At 39.1% G+C, this 16,042-nt stretch overlaps 1 protein-coding gene across 4 annotated transcripts in view; it reads right to left on the bottom strand.

The window, feature by feature from the left end:
* Positions 1-16,042, bottom strand: part of AADACL3 (arylacetamide deacetylase like 3) — a 126,895-nt gene that overhangs the window by 109,333 nt on the left and 1,520 nt on the right. The gene's annotated exons all lie outside the window — the stretch shown is intronic.

Raw genomic sequence — 16,042 nt, 5'->3', positions numbered from 1 at the left:
AAAAGAGCAACAAGCGTGCTCTGAGAAGCTCCCAACACTTATTATAGAAATCAGAGAAGGGATGAGGCGCACATAAAGGAGACAGATTAGCCAGTGAGAGAGGAGGAAAAAAATCAGGAGAATTTGGGATTATGGAAGCCGAGTAAGAAGTGTTTACCCCCAAATTAGTCAATTCTGTCAAATACCAATTCCACTGGATTTAACAAGGTGAGTTTTAATGAACAGAGGAAAAGAGAAAGGAGCAGAGAAGTGAGTTGTAGCAAGAGGAAATGGTGGGTCAAGGTAGGACTTTTTTTTTTTTTTAAGGTAGGACTTTTAAACTGAGCTGTCCGATATGGGAGCCTCTAGTCACAGGTAGTTCCTGAGCACCTGAAATGTGACTAGTGAAAATTGAGATGTGCTACAGGTATAAATAGTGCACCAAGTTTTTAGAACTTAGTATAAAAAAAAGTATAAAATGTCTTGTTGATAATTTTTATATTACTTGTATGTTAAAAATGGTAAATTCTGTATATAATGGGTTAAATAAAATGTATTACAATTACTGTTTCTTCTTTTCACTTTTTTGGGGAGAATTTTTATTTTGTTTATATATTTTAATTTTTGGCTGTGCTGAGTCTTCATTGTCCCATGTGGGCTTTCTCTAGTTATAGTTTCTCTATATATAGAGGGGAGAGGGACTGCTTTCTCGTTGTGGTGCGCAGGCTTCTCGCTGTCATGGCTTCTTTTGTTGTGGAGCACTGGCCCTAGGTCTGAGGGCTCAGTAGTTATGGTGCACGGGCTTAGTTGTCCTGTGGCATGAGGGATCTTCCAGGACGAGGGATCAAACCCGTGTCCCCTGCATTGGCAGGAGGATTCTTAACCACTGGACCACCAGGAATATCAATCTTTTCACTTTTTTAAGGTGGCTATCATAAAACTTTAAATTACATACATGACTCACCTTATATTCCTATTAGAGAGAACTGTATTAAGGCATGTTTGCATGCTAACAGAATGAACAGGGGAGAAGCAGAGATTGATAAAATAGAAAGAGAAAGCAGAAGAGGGAAGTCATAAATAAGCTTCAAGAGATAAGGAGAAGTGGGGAAACAACCATAGATTGATGGACAGAGAGAAAGACAGATGTACACATGCAAATATTTCTCATATCCTTTAAAAAGAAACTGTGTGCATGTGTACTCAGTCACATCCAACTCTTTAGAACCCCATGGACTGTAGCCCACCAGGCTCCTCCATCCATAGGATTCTCCAGGCAAGAATACTGGAGTGGGTTGCCATTTATTTCCTTCTCCAGTAAACAGAGGCTATCCAATCTTTTTAAATGGCCATGAAGCATTAATAAACATTTACCAAGGTCTAGGCTGCAAATAAAATCTCAATATGTTTCCAAAGGTACAGTTCATATTGCAAGAAAATAAGAAATTCACAAGAAAAAGGCAGCAAACTCAATCTAACCCATGAACCATATAAAACAGTTTTCTAGATAACTCTTGGGTTAAAGCAGAAGTCAAAAGTAAAATACAGAATGTTTAGAAATTAAAAAAAAAAAACACTATATTTCAAAATTCATCTGATCCCACCAAAGCCTTAACTGATGGAAACATTCAGAATTTTTAGTGATCTTCTTAACATACTGAAGACAAACTAAATGACTTAAGCATTCAAATCAGGAAACTAATAAAAGAACACACAGAAGAAATACAAAGAAGAACTAACAAAAAGATCTTAATGACCCAGATAACCACAATGGTGTGACCACTCACCTAGAACCAGAAATCCTGGAGTGCCACCTGAAGTCAAGTGCGCCTTAGGAAGCATCACCATGAACAAAGGCAGTGGAGGTGATGGAATTTCAGTGGAGCAATTTCAAATCCTAAAAGATGAAGCTGTTAAAGTGCTGCACTAAATACGCCAACAAATTTGAAAAACTCAGCAGTGGCCAAAGGACTGGAAAAGGTCAGTTTTCATTCCAATCTCAAAGAAAGGCGATGCCCAAGAATGTTCAAACTACCACACAATTGCACTCATCTCACACGCTAACAAAGTAATGCTCAAAATTCTCCAAACTAGGCTTTAACAGTACATGAACTGAGAACTTCTAGATGTATGAGCCGGATTTAGAAAAGGCAGCGGAACCAGAGATCAACTTGCCAACATCCACTGGACCACAGAAAAAGCAAGGGAATTTCAGGAAAACATCTACTTCTGCTTCATTGACCACACTAAAGTCTTTGACTGTGTGGATCACAACAAATTGTGGAAAATTCTTAAAAAGATGGGAATACCAGACCACCTTGCCTGCCTCCAGAAAAACCTGTATGCAGGTCAAGAAGCACCAGTTAGAACCAGAAATGGAACAATGGACTGGTTCCAAATTGGGAAAGGAGTATGTCAAATCTGTATACTGTCACCCTGCTTATTAACTTATATGCAGAGTACATCAGGGCTTCCCTGATAGCTCAGTTGGTAATGAATATGCCTGCAATGCAGGAGACCCCAGTTCGATTCCTGGGTCGAAAGATCCATTGGAGAAGAGATAGGCTACCCACTCCAGTATTCTTGGGGTCCCTTGTGGCTCAGCTGGTAAAGAATCCGCCTGCAATGTGGGAGACCTGGGTTTGATTCCTGGGTCGGGAAGATCCCCTGGAGAAGGGAAAGGCTACCCACTCCAGTATTCTGGTCTGGAGAATACCATGGACAGTATAGTCCAGGGGGTCACAAAGAATCCATCATGAGAAATGCCGGGCTGGATGAAGCACAGCTGGAATCAAGATTGCTGGGAGAAATATCAATAAACTCAGATATGCAGATGACACCACCCTTATGGCAGAAAGTGAAGAGGAACTAAAGAGCCTCTTGATGAAAATGAAAGAGGAGAGTGAAAAAGTTAGCTTAAAGCTCAACATTCAGAAAACAAAGATCATGGCATCTGGTCCCATCACTTCATGGCAAATAGATAGGGAAACAATGGAAACAGTGACAGACTTTATTTTCTTGGGCTCCAAAATCACTGCCGATGGTGACTGCAGCCATGAAATTAAGACACTTGTTCCTTGGAAGAAAAGCTATAACGAACCTAGACAGCATATTAAAAAGCAGAGACATTACTTTGCTGACAAAGGTCCATATAGTCAAAGCTATGGTTTTTCCAGTGGTCATGTATGGATGTGAGAATTGGACCATAAAGAAGGCTGAGCACTGAAGAACTGATGTTTTTGAACTGTGGTATTGGAGAAGACTAGTGAGAGTCCCTTAGACAACAAGGAGATCAAACCAGTCAATCCTAAAGGAAATCAATCCTGAATATTCATTGGAAGGACTAATGCTGAAGTTGAAGCTTCAGTGCTCTGGCCAACTGATGCAAAGAGCCAACTCCTTAGAAAAGACCCTGATGCTGGGAAAGATTGAAGGCAGGAGGAGAAGGGAACGACAGAGGATGAGACAGTTGGATGGCATCACTGATTCAATGACATGAGTTTGAGCAAGCTCTGGGAGATGATAAAGGACAGGGAAGCCTGGCATGCTGCAGTCCATGGGGTCACAAAGAGTCAGACATGACTGAGTGACTGAAGAACAATAAAAGAACATCAAAATAAACCAACAGAGAATAGGGGGAACTAAGTAAAAGTAGAAATTAACAAACTAGAAATCAAAGGAAAACTGCATAAACCTGATAAAACAGTAATTTTGTTTTTGTTTTGTTGTTAAATACTACAACATAAAAACCATTAGTTAGCAGAACCAAGAAAAAAGGAAGAGGAAATAAAAATATATACAGTGAGAAAGTGAATATAACCAAAAATGGACTAAAATTATAAAATTTCCAACATATGCCAATAAATTAGAAAATCTACATGAAATAGACATATTTTAGAAAGATACAAATAACTAATATTGACTCTTTAAGAGTGAAAATTAGCCTAATAATTAGAGAAGAACTTAGAAATGTAGCAAAAGTTCTAACTTCAAAAAAGTACTAGTTGAGACTGTTTTACCAGAGAGTCCAATATATTTTAAAGAACAGATAATTCCTGAGTTGTTTAAATCATTCAGATAATAAAAACTATGACAAGCTTCCCAATTTACTTCTTTTAAGAAGTTTATCCTGACTCTAAAAAGTAACTATGTGGACTTCCCTGGTGGCAGAGTGGGTAAGAATCTGCCTGCCAATGCAGGGGACATGGTTCAATCCCTGGTCTGGGATGATTCCACATGCCTTGGAGCTACTAAGCCTGCACACTAGAGCCCAAGAGCTGCAACTACTGAGCCTGTATGCTGCAACTACTGAAACCCATGGGCCTGGAGCCTATGCTTGGCAACAAGAGAAGCCACCACAGTGAGAAGCCCGTGCACCCTAATGAAGAGTAGCCCCTGCTCACCATAACTAGAGAAAGCCCTTGCACAGCAATGAAGACACAGTGCAACCAAACAAATAATAAAAAATAATAAATAAAAACTAACAATGCTAGCAAAAATAAAATAAATCTTGGTCATTTTCACCAAGGAATATAAATTTTAAAATCCAACGTAAAATAGTAACAAATCTAATTTACCACACTATAGGATACTTTTGACAGCAACCAACAGAAACCGTGATTCAAATTATTTTTAACCACATGAGTATTTCTTGACTCAGCCGGAAGTCTAGAGGTAGAGGAAGTTTTAGGACAGGCTGCAGTTCAATGATGTTATTAAGAATCCAGATTTTTTTCCACGTCTCTTCTGTGCCATTCTTGGTGTTAGGTCATTACTAGTCTTGTAGAAATATGACAGCAATATTTCCAAGCATCCAGGCACAATTCTCAGAGGCTGAAGAAAAAATGACTCCCTTTGATTTTCACTTCAGAGAAAGGACATTTTTTCCTTTCTCTGAAAGGAGAGACAGAAGCTCTCCTAGCAAATGTCATGTCTCATTAAAAAGAGCTAGATCAAATGTCTATTCCTGGGCCAATTCCAATAAATGACAAGGTATTGTTTTAGTCTGTAGCATCAGAATCTCCTGGAAGATTTATTTAAACACATATCACAGGGTCCCATCCACAGTTTCTGATTCAGTAGGTCTGGCATGGAGCCATGTATTTCTTATAAGTTCCCAGGTAATACTGATACTGATTATCTTGGACCAATTAGGATTATCTCTGGAGCTGAAGCTGAGGTCAGGCTCCCTGAGACATCTGGCTGCCCTGAGGATGGATCAGTCAATTCAGTTCAGTTGCTCAGTCGTGTCTGATTCTTTGCGACCCCATGAATCCCAACACGCCAGGCCTCCCTGTCCATCACCAACTCCTGGAGTTTACTCAAACTCATGTCCATTGAGTCAGTGATGCCATCCAGCCATCTCATCCTCTGTCGTCCCCTTCTCCTCCTGCCCCCAATCCCTCCCAGCATCAGGGTCTTTTCAAATGAGTCAACTCTTCGCATCAGGTGGCCAAAGTACTGGAGTTTCAGCTGCAGCATCAGTCCTTCCAACAAACACCCAGGACTGATCTCCTTTAGAATGGACTGGTTGGATCTCCTTGCAGTCCAAGGCACTCTCAAGAGTCTTATCCAACACCGCAATTCAAAAGCATCAATTTTTCGGTGCTCAGCTTTCTTCACAGTCCAACTCTTACATCCATACATGACCATAGCCTTGACCAGACGGACCTTTGTTGACAAAGTAATGTCTCTGCTTTTTAATATGGTGTCTAGGTTGGTCATAACTTTCCTTCCAAGGGGTAAGCGTTTTTTAATTTCATGGCTGCAGTCACCATCTGCAGTGATTCTGGAGCCCAGAAAAATAAAGTCTGACACTGTTTCCACTGTCTCCCCATCTATTTCCCATGAGGTGATGGGACCAGATGCCATGATCTTAGTTTTCTGAATGTTGAGCTTTAAGCTAACTTTTTCACTCTCCTCTTTCACTTTCATCAAGAGGCTCTTTAGTTCCTCTTCACTTTCTGCCATAAGGGTGGTGTCATCTGCATATCTGAGGTTACTGATATTTCTCCTGGCAATCTTGATTTCAGCTTGTGCTCCCTCCAGCCCACAGTTTCTCATGATGTACTCTGCATAGAAGTTAAATAAGCAGGGTGACAATGTACAGCCTTAATGTACTCCTTTTCCTATTGGGAACCAGTCTGTTGTTCCATGTCCAGTTCTAACAGTTGCTTCCTGACCTGCATATAGGTTTCTCAAGAGGCCGGCCAGGTGGTCTGGTATTCCCATCTCTTTCAGAATTTTCCACAGTTTATTGTGATCCACACATGAGAATGGATAGATACCTGCTTAGAAGCATGACTTATGTAGCATTTTCAACAAGAAGCAATAAATTTGGACAGAAATGGCAGAACAGAGGAAAGTGGTTTTAGGCTTCCAAGAGTGGCATGCCAAGGGAAGGTAAATATATGTGAGGAAACTAATGGAGTAAAGTTTGCTTGCAGATTTCTCTGGTGCCATCTCTGAGTTGATAAGAGTCTGTCTCCAGCAAAAGGAGAATTTATATATTGCCTTTAGGAAGAAAGGAGCAGCTTTATCAGGCTTTGATGCCTCTTAATTGCCTTCAGCTCAAATAATTTTCATGTCAAAGAAGCATATTTTGACATGACATTATGATTTTCTTCCATTTCCCATTTGAAACTTTATCCTCAGGAAGTTTCAAGTAATAAGGCTGAGTTTGCAGCTGCAGAAAGACTTGAGTTAGATATTGTGAGATAAGAGATCAAGTCAAAGGGTAAAGAAAACATAAATTGGAAAAAGCAGAAAAGAACACATCTAGTTACAATGTCCCATATCTTATTTCAGTCTCTTAGTCTTGGGAATAGGTCAGTCCAGTTAAACAATTGTGTTTCATCTAAGGAGGCAGTGTTGCAGGTTTCCACCTAAACATGGCCTCTGTGTATGGTACAAGCAATCAGGTATTGAATAAAAGGTATTTCTATAGAAATTTTAAAAACAAAGTAATGATAGGAGAAAACTTACAAACCATTTTTTAAAGTCTGGAGACCAGGCAGTAGAGAATATATCTAGATATAGTTTCTTTCAATGGTAAAGCAAGGAGGGCAGTGATAATTTTTGATGAATTTCCTGGTTTGCAGTTTGAATGCCTATGTTGGTGTTGGATGTTCTGGTAAACTTTCTGAGTGACCCACATAGCAGCAGGCATGAAGGATGTCCATACATCACATCTGTTGTAATGATTTCTCTGAAGTTTATAACCAATTAATCTAGTTTGCAGTGTTTGGGGAAAAGAGCAGTGGTAGTTCTTAGTGATTCCAAGTCAGAAAGTTGGGAGAAAAAATGAAAATAATAATTTGGAGAGTTGTAGCCAGGTGATGGAGGAAACCTGAAGAATTCAGGAACCAGTACAGTTTACAGTTAGGGACTAAAACCTGAAAGACAATGAACAGGGCTAGAATCTAATATCCAAACAGATGTGCCACTTTTTTATGGCACTGATAATTTTTCTGTCTAAAGTAAGACAAATCTGTTTGGAAGAATAAGTCTAATGTCACTAGATTTGGCCTGATTACTTATACAAGTACAGCAAGACTGACCAAGGGTCTTCTGAGTTTTCTTTGCTGGAACTTTTCATAAGGAATCTCAGATTGGACTTTTAAAAGCTTCTCAAGGCTAGTAAGCCAAGTCAAGGAGTCATCACAAGACTTTTTCTATAACACCTACTGATTTGGGTGAATTCCTCTCTTCCTAAGGTCCCCCAAATATTCTGAGGTTCCTGGCCTACCAGGTAGGGACCTCCCTCACTCTCTGTGATGTGGGAACCCTATAAGCAAGATACAAGTTGGATTTTCAAAGTGATCTTTTCTGGATTTTGAAAGTCAACCTTACTTCCTTAGAGCTATCTGGTCAGATCTGAGTCTATGTATATCCCTCTCAAACATGACATTCCAGTGAAAGTCTTGGTAATGAGAGAGCTTAATCTTAGGTAGGTTGATAAGGAGACCAGGGCCCTTGAAGAGGATGAAGGAACAAACTTCTTATTCTACATTACTTTGTCTTAACACATAAGACATTTTTTCTTAAACTCTGAGTTGTTATCACAACAATCTATTTTGCCTAAGATTAACTTTCTTTAAGCCCAGAGCTAGTGATTACACAACAAAATAACTCATCATGTGCAAGGGTATGTTTTTCCTTAAGTTCTGTACTAATGATTCTATTCTATTCCAGTTGAGCTATTTCAAATCCTGAAAGATGATGCTGTCAAAGTGCTGCACTCAATACACCAGCAAATTTGGAAAACTCAGTAGTGGCCACAGGACTGGAAAAGATCCGTTTTCATTCCAATCCCAAAGAAATGCAATGCCAAAGAATGCTCAAACTACTGCACAATTGCACTCATCAATCACGCTAGTAAAGTAATGCTCAAAATTCTCCAAGCCAGGCTTCGGCAATATGTGAACCACGAACTTCCAGATGTTCAAGCTGGTTTTAGAAAAGGCAGAGGAACCAGAGATCAAATTGCCAACATCCACTGGATCATCAAAACAGCAAGAGAGTTCCAGAAAAACATCTATCTCTGCTTTATTGACTACGCCAAAGCCTCTGACTGTGTGGATCACAATAAACTGTGGAAAATTCTGAAAGAGATGGGAATACCAGACCACCTGGCCTGCCTCTTGAGAAACCTGTATGCAGGTCAGGAAGCAACTGTTAGAACTGGACATGGAACAACAGACTGGTTCCCAATAGGAAAAGGAGTACATTAAGGCTGTACATTGCCACCCTGCTTATTTAACTTCTATGCAGAGTACATCATGAGAAACTGTGGGCTGGAGGGAGCACAAGCTGAAATCAAGATTGCCAGGAGAAATATCAGTAACCTCAGATATGCAGATGACACCACCCTTATGGCAGAAAGTGAAGAGGAACTAAAGAGCCTCTTGATGAAAGTGAAAGAGGAGAGTGAAAAAGTTAGCTTAAAGCTCAACATTCAGAAAACTAAGATCATGGCATCTGGTCCCATCACCTCATGGGAAATAGATGGGGAGACAGTGGAAACAGTGTCAGACTTTATTTTTCTGGGCTCCAGAATCACTGCAGATGGTGACTGCAGCCATGAAATTAAAAAACGCTTACCCCTTGGAAGGAAAGTTATGACCAACCTAGACACCATATTAAAAAGCAGAGACATTACTTTGTCAACAAAGGTCCGTCTGGTCAAGGCTATGGTCATGTACGGATGTGAGAGTTGGACTGTGAAGAAAGCTGAGCACCGAAAAATTGATGCTTTTGAATTGCGGTGTTGGATAAGACTCTTGAGAGTGCCTTGGACTGCAAGGAGATCCAACCAGTCCATTCTAAGGGAGATCAGTCCTGGGTGTTTGTTGGAAGGACTGATGCTGCAGCTGAAACTCCAGTACTTTGGCCACCTGATGCGAAGAGTTGACTCATTTGAAAAGACCCTGATGCTGGGAGGGATTGGGGGCAGGAGGAGAAGGGGACGACAGAGGATGAGATGGCTGGATGGCATCACTGACTCAATGGACATGAGTTGGAGCAAGCTCCAGGAGTTGGTGATAGACAGGGAAGCCTGATGTGCTGCAGTCCATGGGGTCGCAAAGAGTTGAACACTAGTGAGTGACTGAACTGAACTGTTAAGGAGAACAGATTCTTACTGAATTTATGAAAATATATTATCATGAAATTAAAAATATTCAATAAGCTTTTCCAAATTCTGCAGGCATCATATAGGGGAAAAGAGTAATTGTTTCACCTTTGTCCACAAAGGTATAATTTACCAAGTTGCTGTAAGTTGCAGGTGGCTAAGGAAAGAGAATAAAAAGTTTCTTTAAATCTGAAAAACAAAATACTAAAGAACCAGCAATATTCCAAACAAAAATTCATAAAAATTGTAATCATTCTCACCAGTTCACTCAGTGTCATGTAACTAATTGTTATTATGTTTGATATTTGGTTTGCAGTTTTAAGAATCCATCAATTTCCACTTGAGTTCTGAAAATTTACACCCAGCTCAATGGCATGATCTTAAAAGTTATCAGAACTCTGTATTCTAAAGTATTTGTCAAGGTCTTTTCCACTAACCTTTGAGGACAAGCAATTTTGTTTTTTGCTTTTTTTTTTTCATTTATTTTTATTAGTTGGAGGCTAATTACTTTACAATATTGTAGTGGTTTTTGCCATACATTGACATGAATCAGCCATGGCTTTACATGTATTCCCCATCCCGATCCCCCCTCCCACCTCCCTCTCCACCAGATTCCTCTGGGTCTTCCCAGTGCACCAGGCCCGAGCACTTGTCTCATGCATCCAGCCTGGGCTGGTGATCTGTTTCACCCTAGATAATACACATGTTTCAATGCTGTCCTCTCGAAACATCCCATCCTCGCCTTCTCCCACAGAGTCCAAAATTCTGTTCTGTACATCTGTGTCTCTTTTTCTGTTTTGCATATAGGGTTATCGTTGCCATCTTTCTAAATTCCACATATATGCGTTAGTATACTGTATTAGTCTTTATCTTTCTGGCTTACTTCACTCTGTATAATGGGCTCCAGTTTCATCCATCTCATTAGAACTGATTCAAATGAATTCTTTTTAATGGCTGAGTAATATTCCATGGTGTATATGTTATGTACCACAGCTTCCTTATCCATTCATCTGCTGATGGGCATCTAGGTTGCTTCCATGGAGGACAAGCAATTTTGGAGTATAGTTGCTTGCAAGTTTTCAGGAAAGCATCAGAGTAAAACAATAACTGTGAATAACAAAAGACTTAAAAATATCCTTAGTTAAGGACTTAATAAGGGTCTATTTAGATACAACTGACCAAAAAAATTGGTCATTTCTGAGATATACATTTTAAGATGATAACTGGAATTTAACTGATAACATTATACCAGGACATATCAGATTTCTCAGAATCTCATGTAATTTCTATAACACTTATATGAATAATATATATATATATATAATTTATACACAAATATAACCCCAAAAGGTCAAACACCACGTCTCACTTGACAACACTTCTCATGTAATTTAACATGTCAAATAAGCCTAATTAGTTTAGAACCAACCAGTTCATCCTAAAGGAGATCAGTCCTGGGTGTTCATTGGAGGGACTGATGTTGAAGCTGAAACGCCAATACTTTGGCCACCTGATGCAAAGAGCTGACTCTTGAAAAGACCCTGACGCTGGGAAAGATTGAGGGCGGGAGGAGAAGGGGACAACAAAGGATGAGATGGTTGGATGGCATCACTGACACAATGGATATGGGTTTGTGTGGACTCCGGGAGTTGGTGATGGACAGAGAGGCCTGACGTGCTGCGGTTCATGGGGTCACAAAGAGTCGGACACGACTGAGCAACTGAACTGAACTGAGTTTAATATCTCTCTTTTTAGAAGAAAATAAATCTCTTGAGATATTCTGGGGCTCTCTGATAAATTCCCAAAGTTAGTTTACGGTCAAAAATTTTCATTTAGAATTTGATTTTGGGAAGTTTGTCAAATATGCCAAAGGCTTAAAATGCATGACTACATAAAATCACAGGTGTTATCTCATTGTGGCTTTGATTTGCATTTCCCTGATGATTAGTGATGCTGAGCATTTTTACATGTGCCTGTTGGCCATCTGCATTTCCTCTTTGGAAAAATATCTATTCAGTTCTTTTTTTTTTTTTTTCCGATGTTGAGTTGTATGATCTGTTTATATATGCTAGATATTAATCCCTTATTGGTCATATCACTTGCAAATATTTTCTCTCATTCAGTAGGCTGTCTTTTCATTTTACTGATAATTTCCCTTGCTGTGCAAAAGCTTTTAAGTTTAATAGGTCCCAACTGTTTTTGTTCTTATTTCCTTTACTTCAGGAGATGGATCCCAAAAAATTGCTGCAATTTATGTTAAAGAGTGTTCTGCCTATGTTTTCCTCTAGGAGTTTTATAGTATTCAGTCTTACATTTAGGTCTTTAATCTACTTTGAATTTATTTTTGTATATGGTGTTAGAAAATGTTCTAATTTAATTCTTTTACACATAGCTGTTCAGTTCTCCCAGCATCACATATTGAAGAGACTGTTTTTCCACTGTATATTCTTACTGCCTTTGTCATAGATCAACTGACCAAAAGTGTGCGAGTTTATCTCTGGGCTCTCTACCCTGTTCCATTGATATGTGTCTGTTCTTGTGCCAGTTCCATACTGTTTGATCACTGTAGCCTTGTAAATAGTCTAAAGTTAGGACATGTGATTCCCCCAGCTCTGTTCTTTCTCCAGATTGTTTTGGCTATTTAGGGTCTTTTGTGTTTCCATACAAATTTTTTTTTAAATTATTTGTTCTAGTTCTGTGAAAAATGACATTGCTATTTTGATAGGGGTTGAACTGAATCTGTAGATTGCTTGAGTAGTATTATTTTAACAATATTGATTCTTCCAATCCAAGAATATGGTATATCTGTCCATCTATTTGTGTTGTCTTCAGTATCTTTCATCAGTGTCTTCTAGTTTTCAGAGTATAGGTCTTTTGCCTCCTTACATAGGTTTATTTCTAGGTATTTTATCCTTTTTTATGTGACAGTAAATGGGACTGTTTCCTTATTTCCTCTCTCTGTACTTCATTGTTAATGTATAGAGATGCAACTATCCTACAATTTTACCAAATTCATTGATTAGCTCTAATAGTTTTCTGGTGGCATCATTAGGATTTTATTATTTACTGCTGCCGCTGCTGCTAAGTTGGTTCAGTCATGTCTGACTCGGTGTGACCCCATAGATGGCAGCCCACCAGGCTCCTCTGTCCCTGGGATTCTCCAGGCAAGAATACTGGAGTGGGTTGCCATTTCCTTCTTATTAGTTACAATTTATGTCATCTGCAAATAGAAACTGTTTTACTTCTTTCCTATTTAGATTCATTTTATTTCTTTATTAAATAAAAGTTTTATTTCTTTACATTAAAAAGATCATACACCATGATCATGTGGGATTTATCCCAGGAATGAAAGGTTTCTCAAATCCACAAATCAATCAATGTGACATACCTCATTAACAAATTGAAGAATAAAAACCATATAATAAAAAAAAAAACCATATAATCATCTCAATAGACACATGAAAAGCTTTTGACAAAATTCAACATCAATTTATGATAAAAATTCTTCAGAAAGCAGGCACAGACAGATCTCAACATAATAAAGGCCATACATGACAAACACAAAGATCATACTTAATGGTGAAAAGCTGAAAACAATTCCTCTAAGATGAGGAACAAGACAATGATGTCCACTCTCACCCTTTTTATTTAACATAATCTTGAACGTCCCAGTCACAACAATCAGAGAAGAAAAAGAAATAAAGGAAATCCAAGTAGGAAAAGAAGAAGTAAAACCATCACTGTTTGCAGATGACATCATACCCTATACATTTTATACACAAAAATTCCAGTGGTCACTCACAATGACATAACTTGAGTTCTGTTACTTTAACTTTATAATCATTGAGCTGTTGTTGCTTACTTCAAACCTGTTATTTAAATCCAAGAATTATTACTTCAGGAGTCAGAGAAAGAAACAATGCTGGAAAACAGCCTGAACCACAACGAATTTATAATTGAAATAAATGAGGTCTACAAATACAGAGAGAGCTGACTGGAGAGTGGAGAATTCTCCAAATTAACTTCTATGTAGAAGACTTTCTTAAAAAAATAAATAAAGGATAAGTAAGTTAAATCTGGGCTTCACTGGTGGCTCAGATGGTAAAGAATCTGCCTGCAACGTGGGAGACCCAGGTTTTATCCCTGGGTTGGGAAGATCCTCTGGAGAACGGCATGGTAACCCACTTGCCTGGAGAATTTCATGGACAGAGGAACATGGGGTCACAAAGAGTTGGACACGACTGAGACTAAGCACAGAACACACATAAGTTAAATGTGCTAACCTACAGCTAAGGTATAGATTACATTATTAATACTCACCAGTGACTGGAGCAATTGTTTACAATTTAAACCAACATTAAGACTTTTCTAAGAGAAGTATTTTATCACTAACATTGCTTAGAAATGCCAGATCTTGGTGCTAGTGACAAGCAGCCTGATATTATTATAATCATCATCATCTTTAAATTCTCAGAAAATTTATAGCTTGGTTGCCTGTACCTGGGGAGGACTTCTCTCATCACCTAGCTTTAGTTCACCCTGGCAGTAGGTCTCAAAGAATTTAAGTTGGGAAGCTAGGAGGCTATTAGTTAGTATCCTGTATGAAGTATCCTTTAATGACTAGGTGAGTTATCTTGCACCCTTCAGCATCAGTCATCTGCTGCTCTGCTTCTAGAGTTCCTGCCACTTCCACTCTTCTCTGGGCCATCTCATGGCTTCTGCTTACTACCGTACTTAACCATCTTTCAGCCTCTACCCTTCCTGTGAACTCCTTTGAACTGTTAACTTAATTGGTTGTCTTGCATTCCAGTCATCAAAAGAAGAACCAGTAACAAAACATTTTGTACCAGGCTCCCACAGGCTATTACCCAGTCTGCAGATTGATTGCCTTTGAGTCAAGCACCCAGTCCTGGGCAACCACCAAAGGCCAGAGTGGCAGGGCCATGTGGTTGACTTTGCTGAGGAGAAGTCTGGGCAAGGCAGGTATTCAAATCAGATTCTCTCCCCAAATACTTCTTCTTCTCTCCTTTTTCTTTCTTTCTTCTTCCCTTTCCCAGCTCTTAACTACTTGTCTGCTATCTACTTTCTCTTCTCTCCCTCTTTACCTTTCCCCTGTTTCCTCTCTATGATAATCTCTGTAGATACACAGATATGAAGCTTCACAACTTGATATTCACCGCTCACTCTTTAAAAATCTTAATTTGTTTCCATTACAGCATCAAGTCTCTTATGCTTAACTAAAAGCAGATAAGCAAATTGGTACCTTAATTCATTATCCTTTAAGTAATTCCAAGTTGACTTTTGGTTTTTGTTCTATTATGTTTTAACACCTAATTCTTTAACCATTAATTAAAAAAATCAGCCCCCCCCCCAAATCATTATTTGTGAAACTTACTAAACAGTCTCTTTCAGTGTAAACAGTAAACTTTCAGGAAGAGTGCTGTATTTGGGGAAAGAAGTGTCAGAATTCACTGCTCCAAAGTCCCTCTGAGAACTATTCATCATTCAAGCATTGCATAAGCTGTTGTCTTTTCATTTTTACTCCCACATGTCCTATTTTGCTTTCTTCCCAGATTGTAGATGTCTTCTAGCAGACATGATAGGAAGGAGTAACCACATTAAACATGATAAAAAAGAGCAGTGGAGAGATTATCAGCCCCACTCACACAGCAGCTTGATAGCACTGCCCTGATCAAGAGTTTCCTATACTCCAGCCCTCTATTTTTTTTCTGAAAAGAAAATCTAATTTAACAAGAAAGTTTTATAAGAATTGCTTTTAAAAACATCATCCCACCTTTCTAACATTAATTTCGAGTTTTAAGTATTTCCTCCAAAGTGAAAGTCACTCAGTCGTGTCCAACTCTTTGCAACCCCATGGACTAAACAGACAGTCCAGGGAATTTTCCAGGTCAGAATACTGGAGTGGGTAGCCTTTCCCTTCTCCAGGGTATCTTCCCAACCCAGGGATCAAACCCAGGTCTCCGGCACTGCAGGCGGATTCTTTACCAGCTAAGCCACAAGAGAAGCCCAAAGTGGGTAAGAATTTTTGCCTAGCTACTATTATAATTAGGGATACATTGCTCTTTCATTCCCAGCAGAAAATGGACAAGAAACTTTGCTGTTGTGGCTGCAGGAAGGTGGCCAAATGGTTCTCCAATACTTTGCACAATCTAGTTCCACACCCATTATGTCTAACAGGTCACAAACATTTATCAATAAAATATGGTCTAACCTTTAGGAGTTCACAGTCATAATGTCCTGTTGTTCTTCCAAACGGCCATTGCCAAAGCCTTCACTTTTTCCTTCTTACCTTTTAACTCTTTAACAATTTGGCACCCTGCCCTCACCCAACTCTCCATCAGCATTTATCATTTTTATCATAACTGCTTTATCACAACTGTACATCTGCTTTCCTTCTAAGAGGAAAGACAT

The sequence above is a fragment of the Cervus canadensis genome, chromosome 13 (genome assembly GCF_019320065.1).
Source record: "Cervus canadensis isolate Bull #8, Minnesota chromosome 13, ASM1932006v1, whole genome shotgun sequence".
NCBI lineage: Eukaryota > Metazoa > Chordata > Mammalia > Artiodactyla > Cervidae > Cervus > Cervus canadensis.
The sequence above is the reverse complement of the archived record's forward strand: the minus strand, read 5'-3'. Positions and strand labels throughout refer to the sequence as shown.